We start from the raw sequence: 13,345 nt of genomic DNA on the forward strand, positions 1-13,345 counted from the left end.
GTAGCATAGTAGCATAACAGCAGATCATGGACCACTGTCAATCAGATGCTTGCCTTGCCGTCCATCCATCCATCCATCTATCTAACTATCTATCTATGACTCTCGATATCTAACTCTCTTGCTTGCTATAGCTCCCCCAATGGTCAGTAGCATAGTATCATAACAGCAGATCACGGACCACTGTCAATCAGATGCTTGCCTTGCCGTCCATCCATCCATCTATCTATCTATCTATCTATGACTCTCGATATCTAACTCTCTTGCTTGCTATCGCTCCCCCAATGGTCAGTAGCATAGTAGCATAACAGCAGATCACGGACCACTGTCAATCAGATGCTTGCCTTGCCGTCCATCCATCCATCTATCTATCTATCTATCTATGACTCTCGATATCTAACTCTCTTGCTTGCTATCGCTCCCCCAATGGTCAGTAGCATAGTAGCATAACAGCAGATCACGGACCACTGTCAATCAGATGCTTGCCTTGCCGTCCATCCATCCATCTATCTATCTATCTATCTATGACTCTCGATATCTAACTCTCTTGCTTGCTATCGCTCCCCCAATGGTCAGTAGCATAGTAGCATAACAGCAGATCACGGACCACTGTCAATCAGATGCTTGCCTTGCCGTCCATCCATCCATCCATCTATCTATCTACCTATCTATGACTCTCGATATCTAACTCTCTTGCTTGCTATCGCTCCCCCAATGGTCAGTAGCATAGTAGCATAACAGCAGATCATGGACCACTGTCAATCAGATGCTTGCCTTGCCGTCCATCCATCCATCCATCTATCTAACTATCTATCTATGACTCTCGATATCTAACTCTCTTGCTTGCTATAGCTCCCCCAATGGTCAGTAGCATAGTAGCATAACAGCAGATCACGGACCACTGTCAATCAGATGCTTGCCTTGCCGTCCATCCATCCATCTATCTATCTATCTATCTATGACTCTCGATATCTAACTCTCTTGCTTGCTATCGCTCCCCCAATGGTCAGTAGCATAGTAGCATAACTGCAGATCACGGACCACTGTCAATCAGATGCTTGCCTTGCCGTCCATCCATCCATCCATCTATCTATCTATCTATCTATCTATCTATCTATCTATCTATCTATCTATCTATCTATGACTCTTGATATCTAACTCTCTTGCTTGCTATCGCTACCCCAATGGTCAGTAGAATAGTAGCATATCAGCAGATCATGGACCACAGTCAATCAGATGCTTGCCTTGCCGTCCATCCATCCATCTATCTATCTATCTATCTATCTATGACTCTCGATATCTAACTCTCTTGCTTGCTATCGCTCCCCCAATGGTCAGTAGCATAGTAGCATAACAGCAGATCACGGACCACTGTCAATCAGATGCTTGCCTTGCCGTCCATCCATCCATCTATCTATCTATCTATCTAGCTATCTATCTAGCTATTTAGCTAGCTATCAATCTATGACTCTCAATATCTAACTCTCTTGCTTGCTATCGCTCCCCCAATGGTCACGTATGTTGCATTCAACGACAAAGAAAATCGTGTGCTGGAAATGATTTCTGGCAACTGTGAAGGAACTGCACGACTGCAGCAAGCACAACACCTCCGTCTGTGTCTGTGGCGCAATCGATCAGCGTGTTCGGCTGTTAACCGAAAGGATGGTGGTTTGAATCCACCCAGGGACGGCCCACTTTTCCCCCGCCCCTTGTTATTGTTTCTACTTCTGGCGGTCACCTTGCCAGACTGCGGCTACAGTAACCTTAAGCTGCTTGCTGCGGACGGCCATCTTGGAAAAATGTATTGAGCGTTTAGAAACTTCCTTTCCATTGCCTAGGCCAACATAAACCAAGGCACTGCTAGGAGTCGAACCCAGGGTTTCCTGTTTACGAGACAGGCGCTTTGACCAACTAAGCCACGGTACCAGGACTCTCCCATTCCCCAGTGCCTACACTCAGGCATAAGAAACAAAACAAAACAAAACAAAACAAAACAAAACAAAACAAAACAAAACAAAACAAAACAAAACAAAACAAAATCTGGATGCAGGCTGCAACAAAGGAAGCACACAGAGGTGAAAACGTAAGGTTGACGGGAGCAACAAGCTCCCTGTTGCGACTGTCCAGGGGCGGCAATGGGAATTGGACGTTAGGTAAGTAGCATAGTAGCATAACAGCAGATCACGGACCACTGTCAATCAGATGCTTGCCTTTCCGTCCATCCATCCATCTATCTATCTATCTATCTTTGACTCTCGATATCTAACTCTCTTGCTTGCTATCGCTCCCCCAATGGTCAGTAGCATAGTAGCATAACAGCAGATCACGGACCACTGTCAATCAGATGCTTGCCTTGCCGTCCATCCATCCATCTATCTATCTATCTATCTATGACTCTCGATATCTAACTCTCTTGCTTGCTATCGCTCCCCCAATGGTCAGTAGCATAGTAGCATAACAGCAGATCACGGACCACTGTCAATCAGATGCTTGCCTTGCCGTCCATCCATCCATCTATCTATCTACCTATCTATGACTCTCGATATCTAACTCTCTTGCTTGCTATCGCTCCCCCAATGGTCAGTAGCATAGTAGCATAACAGCAGATCATGGACCACTGTCAATCAGATGCTTGCCTTGCCGTCCATCCATCCATCCATCTATCTATCTATCTATCTATGACTCTCGATATCTAACTCTCTTGCTTGCTATCGCTCCCCCAATGGTCAGTAGCATAGTAGCATAACAGCAGATCACGGACCACTGTCAATCAGATGCTTGCCTTGCCGTCCATCCATCCATCCATCTATCTATCTATCTATCTATGACTCTCGATATCTAACTCTCTTGCTTGCTATCGCTCCCCCAATGGTCAGTAGCATAGTAGCATAACAGCAGATCACGGACCACTGTCAATCAGATGCTTGCCTTGCCGTCCATCCATCCATCTATCTATCTATCTATCTATGACTCTCGATATCTAACTCTCTTGCTTGCTATCGCTCCCCCAATGGTCAGTAGCATAGTAGCATAACAGCAGATCACGGACCACTGTCAATCAGATGCTTGCCTTGCCGTCCATCCATCCATCTATCTATCTATCTATCTATGACTCTCGATATCTAACTCTCTTGCTTGCTATCGCTCCCCCAATGGTCAGTAGCATAGTAGCATAACAGCAGATCACGGACCACTGTCAATCAGATGCTTGCCTTGCCGTCCATCCATCCATCTATCTATCTATCTATCTATGACTCTCGATATCTAACTCTCTTGCTTGCTATCGCTCCCCCAATGGTCAGTAGCATAGTAGCATAACAGCAGATCACGGACCACTGTCAATCAGATGCTTGCCTTGCCGTCCATCCATCCATCCATCTATCTATCTACCTATCTATGACTCTCGATATCTAACTCTCTTGCTTGCTATCGCTCCCCCAATGGTCAGTAGCATAGTAGCATAACAGCAGATCATGGACCACTGTCAATCAGATGCTTGCCTTGCCGTCCATCCATCCATCCATCTATCTAACTATCTATCTATGACTCTCGATATCTAACTCTCTTGCTTGCTATAGCTCCCCCAATGGTCAGTAGCATAGTATCATAACAGCAGATCACGGACCACTGTCAATCAGATGCTTGCCTTGCCGTCCATCCATCCATCTATCTATCTATCTATCTATGACTCTCGATATCTAACTCTCTTGCTTGCTATCGCTCCCCCAATGGTCAGTAGCATAGTAGCATAACAGCAGATCACGGACCACTGTCAATCAGATGCTTGCCTTGCCGTCCATCCATCCATCTATCTATCTATCTATCTATGACTCTCGATATCTAACTCTCTTGCTTGCTATCGCTCCCCCAATGGTCAGTAGCATAGTAGCATAACAGCAGATCACGGACCACTGTCAATCAGATGCTTGCCTTGCCGTCCATCCATCCATCTATCTATCTATCTATCTATGACTCTCGATATCTAACTCTCTTGCTTGCTATCGCTCCCCCAATGGTCAGTAGCATAGTAGCATAACAGCAGATCACGGACCACTGTCAATCAGATGCTTGCCTTGCCGTCCATCCATCCATCCATCTATCTATCTACCTATCTATGACTCTCGATATCTAACTCTCTTGCTTGCTATCGCTCCCCCAATGGTCAGTAGCATAGTAGCATAACAGCAGATCATGGACCACTGTCAATCAGATGCTTGCCTTGCCGTCCATCCATCCATCCATCTATCTAACTATCTATCTATGACTCTCGATATCTAACTCTCTTGCTTGCTATAGCTCCCCCAATGGTCAGTAGCATAGTAGCATAACAGCAGATCACGGACCACTGTCAATCAGATGCTTGCCTTGCCGTCCATCCATCCATCTATCTATCTATCTATCTATGACTCTCGATATCTAACTCTCTTGCTTGCTATCGCTCCCCCAATGGTCAGTAGCATAGTAGCATAACTGCAGATCACGGACCACTGTCAATCAGATGCTTGCCTTGCCGTCCATCCATCCATCCATCTATCTATCTATCTATCTATCTATCTATCTATCTATCTATCTATCTATCTATCTATCTATGACTCTTGATATCTAACTCTCTTGCTTGCTATCGCTACCCCAATGGTCAGTAGAATAGTAGCATATCAGCAGATCATGGACCACAGTCAATCAGATGCTTGCCTTGCCGTCCATCCATCCATCTATCTATCTATCTATGTATCTATGACTCTCGATATCTAACTCTCTTGCTTGCTATCGCTCCCCCAATGGTCAGTAGCATAGTAGCATAACAGCAGATCACGGACCACTGTCAATCAGATGCTTGCCTTGCCGTCCATCCATCCATCTATCTATCTATCTATCTATCTATCTATCTATCTAGCTATTTAGCTAGCTATCAATCTATGACTCTCAATATCTAACTCTCTTGCTTGCTATCGCTCCCCCAATGGTCACGTATGTTGCATTCAACGACAAAGAAAATCGTGTGCTGGAAATGATTTCTGGCAACTGTGAAGGAACTGCACGACTGCAGCAAGCACAACACCTCCGTCTGTGTCTGTGGTGCAATCGGTCAGCGTGTTCGGCTGTTAACCGAAAGGATGGTGGTTTGAATCTACCCAGGGACGGCCCACTTTTCCCCCCGCCCCTTGTTATTGTTTCTACTTCTGGCGGTCACCTTGCCAGACTGCGGCTACAGTAACCTTAAGCTGCTTGCTGCGGACGGCCATCTTGGAAAAATGTATTGAGCGTTTAGAAACTTCCTTTCCATTGCCTAGGCCAACATAAACCAAGGCACTGCTAGGAGTCGAACCCAGGGTTTCCTGTTTACGAGACAGGCGCTTTGACCAACTAAGCCACGGTGCCAGGACTCTCCCATTCCCCAGTGCCTACACTCAGGCGTAAGAAACAAAACAAAACAAAACAAAACAAAACAAAACAAAACAAAACAAAACAAAACAAAACAAAACAAAACAAAACAAAACAAAACAAAACAAAACAAAACAAAACAAAATCTGGATGCAGGCTGCAACAAAGGAAGCACACAGAGGTGAAAACGTAAGGTTGACGGGAGCAACAAGCTCCCTGTTGCGACTGTCCAGGGGCGGCAATGGGAATTGGACGTTAGGTAAGTAGCATAGTAGCATAACAGCAGATCACGGACCACTGTCAATCAGATGCTTGCCTTTCCGTCCATCCATCCATCTATCTATCTATCTATCTATGACTCTCGATATCTAACTCTCTTGCTTGCTATCGCTCCCCCAATGGTCAGTAGCATAGTAGCATAACAGCAGATCACGGACCACTGTCAATCAGATGCTTGCCTTGCCGTCCATCCATCCATCTATCTATCTATCTATCTATGACTCTCGATATCTAACTCTCTTGCTTGCTATCGCTCCCCCAATGGTCAGTAGCATAGTAGCATAACAGCAGATCACGGACCACTGTCAATCAGATGCTTGCCTTGCCGTCCATCCATCCATCTATCTATCTATCTATCTATGACTCTCGATATCTAACTCTCTTGCTTGCTATCGCTCCCCCAATGGTCAGTAGCATAGTAGCATAACAGCAGATCACGGACCACTGTCAATCAGATGCTTGCCTTGCCGTCCATCCATCCATCTATCTATCTATCTATCTATGACTCTTGATATCTAACTCTCTTGCTTGCTATCGCTACCCCAATGGTCAGTAGAATAGTAGCATATCAGCAGATCATGGACCACAGTCAATCAGATGCTTGCCTTGCCGTCCATCCATCCATCTATCTATCTATCTATCTAGCTATTTAGCTAGCTATCAATCTATGACTCTCAATATCTAACTCTCTTGCTTGCTATCGCTCCCCCAATGGTCACGTATGTTGCATTCAACGACAAAGAAAATCGTGTGCTGGAAATGATTCCTGGCAACTGTGAAGGAACTGCACGACTGCAGCAAGCACAACACCTCCGTCTGTGTCTGTGGCGCAATCGGTCAGCGTGTTCGGCTGTTAACCGAAAGGATGGTGGTTTGAATCCACCCAGGGACGGCCCACTTTTCCCCCCGCCCCTTGTTATTGTTTCTACTTCTGGCGGTCACCTTGCCAGACTGCGGCTACAGTAACCTTAAGCTGCTTGCTGCGGACGGCCATCTTGGAAAAATGTATTGAGCGTTTAGAAACTTCCTTTCCATTGCCTAGGCCAACATAAACCAAGGCACTGCTAGGAGTCGAACCCAGGGTTTCCTGTTTACGAGACAGGCGCTTTGACCAACTAAGCCACGGTGCCAGGACTCTCCCATTCCCCAGTGCCTACACTCAGGCGTAAGAAACAAAACAACAAAACAAAACAAAACAAAACAAAACAAAACAAAACAAAACAAAACAAAACAAAACAAAACAAAACACAAAACAAAACAAAACAAAACACAAAACAACACAAAACAACACAAAACAACACAAAACAAAACAAAATCTGGATGCAGGCTGCAACAAAGGAAGCACACAGAGGTGAAAACGTAAGGTTGACGGGAGCAACAAGGACGTTAGGTAAGTAGCATAGTAGCATAACAGCAGATCACGGACCACTGTCAATCAGATGCTTGCCTTACCGTCCATCCATCTATCCATCTATCTATCTATGACTCTCGATATCTAACTCTCTTGCTTGCTATCGCTCCCCCAATGGTCAGTAGCATAGTAGCAAAACAGCAGATCACGGACCACTGTCAATCAGATGCTTGCCTTGCCGTCCATACATCCATCTATCTATGACTCTCGATATCTAACTCTCTTGCTTGCTATCGCTCCCCCAATGACAGGCAATCCCGCGTGACAGGCGGGGATACTCACCACTATACTAACGAGGAGCCGGGCTTGCCACCTCCCACCTTCTCCGCCTCCAGATCTTTCGCCACGCCCCTTTCCGATTCTGAATGTCTCAGGGCAAGGCGAGGGCAGCATCGCTGCCTCCCCTGCCTGCTTTATTCCACCTTGTTAGTGTCCTTCGGTCAGCTCAGGCTCCGGAAAGCAGTCCTGGACCGCGACCCGTTGCGCTAGGGCCCCGCCGGGCAGTCAGGATGGCCGAGCGGTCTAAGGCGCTGCGTTCAGGTCGCAGTCTCCCCTGGAGGTGTGGGTTCGAATCTCACTTCTGACAACAGTTTGTGCTCCTTTTTGCCCCGTTTGAAACGGGTCAAGGATGGCGCCCTCCCTGGTCCTTTCAGCACGTGAGCCAAAAAACGAACGCTTCAGTGACTGCGAAGCGGGGCCAAGCGGGCTCGTCCGGGAGTTGAAGCCAGGGCCTCTCGCACCCGAAGCGAGAATCATACCCTAGACCAACGAGCCAAGTTAACGGACGGTGTCGCAGTTTCTGCTGGGCAAGCACGTAACTGCTTGGGGCAGACCGGGAGACCTACGCTCACTGACTGATAGCATGGACTGTAGCGCTGACGTGTCTTTCCAGAACGGTAACCCCATCCCCAGTGAGACAGCACTGAGAGCATGGTTCAGCAGGCCCGCAAACAACTGAAAAGAATGCCTCTCCTTGGGTGCAGCTCAGGTGTACACGTTCAGCAAAGGTCTCCATAACAAGCCGGCAAACCACATTTCGTCCTCCTCCTCCTCAACAACAAACTACATGTCCTCCTCCTCCTCAACAACAACAACAACAACAACAAACTTGTAAAATACACATTTTCTTTAAAGAAAACAAAACACACAGGTGACAGTCTGATTTCCCATCAGCTATACAGGCAACAGTATCTGAGGTCAATAGCCCTCCTTTGTGCAGAGGAGCCCAGAAGCCAGCCTTCAAGAGCAAATGAACAAACACTTCAGTGATTGCAAAGCAGGGCCATGTGGGCTCGTCCTGGAGTTGAACCCAGGGCCTCTCACACCCTCAGCAAGAATCATACCCCTAGACCAACGAGCCAAGCTAATAGGCAGTATTGCATGTTCTCCTGGGAAGCACGTAACTGCTTGAGGCAGACCCTCACCTGATCACCACATGTGGTTACACTTTAAGAAGGGGTGAGTTTAAGGTCATCGGTAACATCACAAAGGTTGGCAGCATTTTACATGAATATGTAAAGTAAAAAACACACACTACATGTAAATAAGCCATACTACTTGTTTAGTGTATGTAAGCTCGTTCTGTAATCATACATCATCCATACTAGTATTTAATAATTTAATTAACTATACACAAACTACTTGGTCAATTCACTCTTGTTACCGTGTAATTACAGTGCAAGTAAATTGTAATAATTGTAGCGTTGTATATTGGGCCATATTTTACATGTAACTATATATTTCATATTTGTCCAATTAATGTACATTTGTTTTTGTTTTTTTTAGCTGGTACCAAAACATTGGTCTCTGGAACTAAAAGGTCGGAAATTGGAAGAACTATTAATGACAAATGAATGACCGCTGATACAAGTAAATAGTGTTTCCTCAAATCTAAAGTGAGACCTTTTTGAATGAATCTGTAATACATGCCCTATACACTCACCTAAAGGATTATTAGGAACACCTGTTCAATTTCTCATTAATGCAATTATCTAACCAATCAATCACATGGCAGTTGCTTCAATGCATTTAAGGGTGTGGTCCTGGTCAAGACAATCTCCTGAACTCCAAACTGAATGTTTGAATGGGAAAGAAAGGTGATTTAAGCCATTTTGAGCGTGGCATGGTTGTTGGTGCCAGACGGGCCGGTCTGAGTATTTCACAATCTGCTCAGTTACTGGGATTTTCACGCACAACCATTTCTAGGGTTTACAAAGAATGGTGTGAAAAGGGAAAAACATCCAGTATGCGGCAGTCCTGTGGGCGAAAATGCCTTGTTGATGCTAGAGGTCAGAGGAGAATGGGCCGACTGATTCAAGCTGATAGAAGAGCAACTTTGCCTGAAATAACCACTCGTTACAACCGAGGTATGCAGCAAAGCATTTGTGAAGCCACAACACGTACAACCTTGAGGCGGTTGGGCTACAACAGCAGAAGACCCCACCGGGTACCACTCATCTCCACTACAAATAGGAAAAAGAGGCTACAATTTGCACAAGCCTGGTCTGATGAGTCTCGATTTCTGTTGAGACATTCAGATGGTAGAGTCAGAATTTGGCGTAAACAGAATGAGAACATGGATCCATCATGCCTTGTTACCACTGTGCAGGCTGGTGGTGGTGGTGTAATGGTGTGGGGGATGTTTTCTTGGCACACTTTATGCCCCTTAGTGCCAATTGGGCATCGTTTAAATGCCACGGCCTACCTGAGCATTGTTTCTGACCATGTCCATCCCTTTATGACCACCATGTACCCATCCTCTGATGGCTACTTCCAGCAGGATAATGCACCATGTCACAAAGGTCGAATCATTTCAAATTGGTTTCTTGAACATGACAATGAGTTCACTGTACTAAACTGGCCCCCACAGTCACCAGATCTCAACCCAATAGAGCATCTTTGGGATGTGGTGGAACGGGAGCTTCGTGCCCTGGATGTGCATCCCACAAATCTCCATCAATTGCAAGATGCTATCCTATCAATATGGGCCAACATTTCTAAAGAATGCTTTCAGCACCTTGTTGAATCAATGCCACGTAGAATTAAGGCAGTTCTGAAGGCAAAAGGGGGTCAAACACCAAGTGAGTACCAAGTGAAATCTATTAAAGTATTGAAGTATCCCAATGTTTTAAGTTACACTTCATGTATACATGTGTTTGGAAGTTTATCCAAATATATTCTACCAGTATATTTAGAATGCAACATTTTTGCAGTCTAATATATTCACAGTATACAATACATGCAATATGAGATTGTTGTGTATTTAGCAGTATACTAAATGTATATTATAAGGGGACATATATGTATGCATTTTTATATATTTAGTATAAAATACATGTGTAGATGTTACAGTATATTTGCATATAATTATAGATATATTAAAAACAAGTTTACATATAATTCTGAATATACTTAAGTTATATTAAGCAATATTTGTATTGTATAATATAGTGTATTTGACCATATTTCTGTATCAAGTAACATACTAAAACTGCAATTGATATTTAAAAGTATATTTTCACCATATATTATAAAATGGTATGCACATTTATAAAACATATTAATACATTAAAATACATTTCATATTTCAGAATATTATATATTTTTAAATATTTTATTTTTGTAAGGGTATCTTCCATAAATGCAGTTTTACCAAACAAAGGAAAACCAGGAAAGGTTGGTGGAGGAGATTACGCAGTTTTGGCAGCCCATTCTGAAACCCACTGCAGAATATATTCTGGCAGGAGGTCTGATTAAAATACTGGAAAATCTTCAATCAAAGTCAAGAAATGTGTCAAAAGGCTTCCAGTTTCCTTTCCTGCCATGAGAAGTATGCTGATTTCAGAACCTCTATGAAGTAGATTCCTTATTTTTCAAAAAATAAGTAATGGTTATTTTTTTCACTGTTTCCTCAATATATTAATAATAAACTGTTTTATTTTTTTCTGCAAAATAAGTAAAGTTTACTTATTTATTTCTGGTTCCTGTTTTTTTTTTTTTAAATAAGTAATGGTTATTTATTTTTATCTTTATTGTTTATTACTTTTTCTGTGAATTCTGATTCTAGTAGTATGAAGAAATAAGTAATAGTTACTCATTCCTTATTTCTGTTTCCCTGTTTTTTCACAAAATAAGTAATGGTTATTTCAAAAATCCCTGTTTGCAAATGTAAGGACTTATAGGACAACAGCATTACATACAGATAGATAACATACATTAGTTATTATGCTAACAAGTGTCCATTATAAACAATCTATTAACAAATTATTGATTATGTTATTGTTATATGATTATTACAAATTATAAATATATTAGACATTTTTATTTAAACATTATTGCTATACTATGTAGTTTGCATGTTCTCCCCGTGTCCACGTGGGTTTCCTCCCACCGTCCAAAGACATGTGGGTTAGGTTAATTGGCTTCTCTAAATTGCCCTGTATGTGGGTGTGTCTGCGTGTGTGTGTGTGTGTGTTGCCCAGCGATGGACTGGGGTCCCGTCCTGGGTGTATTCCTGCCTTGTGCCCTTTGCCTGCCGGGATCAGTGCTCGGCGACCTTCGCCAGGATAACTGGTTTCAAAAATGGATGGATAATAGCAGCAATTAACTGGCATGGCAGTTAATGATAATAGATTGATATCGGTGTGCAAATGTCATGTTATTATACCCTTTATTAAATATGTTATTAAATACCTTAAAACATATTATAGCAAAAAAGTTTAAAAATGTCTAATATATTTATAATTTGTAAAATTAATCATATAATAATAACATAACATGTTAATAGATTGTTTATAATGGACACTTAAAATAAAGCATTACCATTATTCTTAATACATGGATACAAGATAATCAACAACATGGGAGGGCTTGAGAATCTGCTATGGCTTTGTGCAAGGAAATTTGGCACTGAATAAATGTTGGCTACGGCAAACATGCGCTGCTGTACAGGCTGACAGAGACACTGTGATGCATTTCTTCAATGAGTGATGCTTACTTAATCTTTATTTCCATTTCCCAGTTTAAGGACACTTATCTCTACAGCATTACTTCAGTAGTTCACGCAGCCCCCTATAGAAGTCAGCGGAAGATGTAGTGATTGAAGTAATGGAGGTATCTTGGCCTGTACACACTTGGCAGAGGGAACGACAGCCTGGCCATGGAACACCTACCCCCAGCTCCATCTTGAGATTAGCGAGAGGCAGCAGTGATGCAGCGCTATGGAGCCTACAGCGCAGGGAAGGGACTTAATGCGTGGTATCTCTGATGTAGTGCTTGTGTGTTTTTCAGGTCTTTTCTATAATGTGCTTTCTGTATTGTCATAAACCCCTGGCACTTTTTGTCACTGTTACTCTATATTGTTTTGAATTACATTCATAAAGAAAATAAAACGAAAAATCTCTAATAGTGTGTGTCTCAATGGTTCTGTTTGTTCATACATCGATAAAAAACGTTTGGAAATACTATGAAAAGTAAAATGTAGATAACAAATAAGTAATCATAAGTTATTTCTGTGTCCTATTCTGTAAAAAATAAGAAATGATTAGGCCTACTTATTAAGTGGTTACTGAACAGTGTGCTCTCTGTCAAAAGCCAGCTTTTGGGCTCCTCTGCACAAGAGGGCTTTTGACCTCAGATGCTGTTGCCTGTGCAGCTGAAGGGAAATCAGACTGTCATCTGTGTGTTTTTCTATAAAACAAATGTGTATTATGCAAGTTTGTTGTGGTTGTTGAGGAGGAGGAGGAGGAGGAGGACATGTAGTGTGTTGTTGAGGAGGAGAACTTTGTGAAGCCACTTGTTCAGTTGGCCCGTTGGTCTAGGAGTATGATTCTCACTTAGTGTGCGAGAGGTCCTGTGTTCAACTCCTGAACGAGCCCTAGGGCATGAAGCCGTCTGGTTTCGTGGCTGGTGACGGTAGTCTTCTTGGGGTTGCTTTCCGCTACCTGCTTTCACATTATTGTTCATCTGCACTGTGAAGTGCTGTTAAATGAGTTTTGAATCATTTGGCTGAATCTGAGCAGATAACATAGCCCTAAACATTTCAGAATTCATCCTGCTGCTTTTGTCAAAAGTCAACCAGTTCTCTTGACAGCCATACATACCCTTACCATAACACTACCTTCACCATGTTTCACAGATGAGGTGGTATGCTTCAGATCATGAGCAGTTCCTTCCCTTCTCCATACTCTTCTCTTCCCATCATTCTGGTACAAGTTGATCTTTGTCTCATCTGTACATAAGATGTTGTTCCAGAACTGTACAGGGTTCTTTAGATGT

The 13,345-nt window shown here is 43.2% G+C and overlaps 3 non-coding genes across 3 annotated transcripts; all 3 read right to left on the reverse strand.

The window, feature by feature from the left end:
* Positions 1-1,849: 1,849 nt before the first annotated feature.
* On the reverse strand, positions 1,850-1,923 carry trnat-cgu (transfer RNA threonine (anticodon CGU)). The gene has a single exon. It is a non-coding gene; the product is annotated as a tRNA-Thr (tRNA).
* A 3,379-nt stretch (positions 1,924-5,302) lies between these two features.
* trnat-cgu (transfer RNA threonine (anticodon CGU)) lies at positions 5,303-5,376 on the reverse strand. The gene has a single exon. It is a non-coding gene; the product is annotated as a tRNA-Thr (tRNA).
* Positions 5,377-6,714: 1,338 nt separating this feature from the next.
* On the reverse strand, positions 6,715-6,788 carry trnat-cgu (transfer RNA threonine (anticodon CGU)). Its single transcript has one exon. It is a non-coding gene; the product is annotated as a tRNA-Thr (tRNA).
* Positions 6,789-13,345: the final 6,557 nt, after the last annotated feature.

Source organism: Amia ocellicauda, chromosome 2 (genome assembly GCF_036373705.1).
Source record: "Amia ocellicauda isolate fAmiCal2 chromosome 2, fAmiCal2.hap1, whole genome shotgun sequence".
Lineage (NCBI taxonomy): Eukaryota > Metazoa > Chordata > Actinopteri > Amiiformes > Amiidae > Amia > Amia ocellicauda.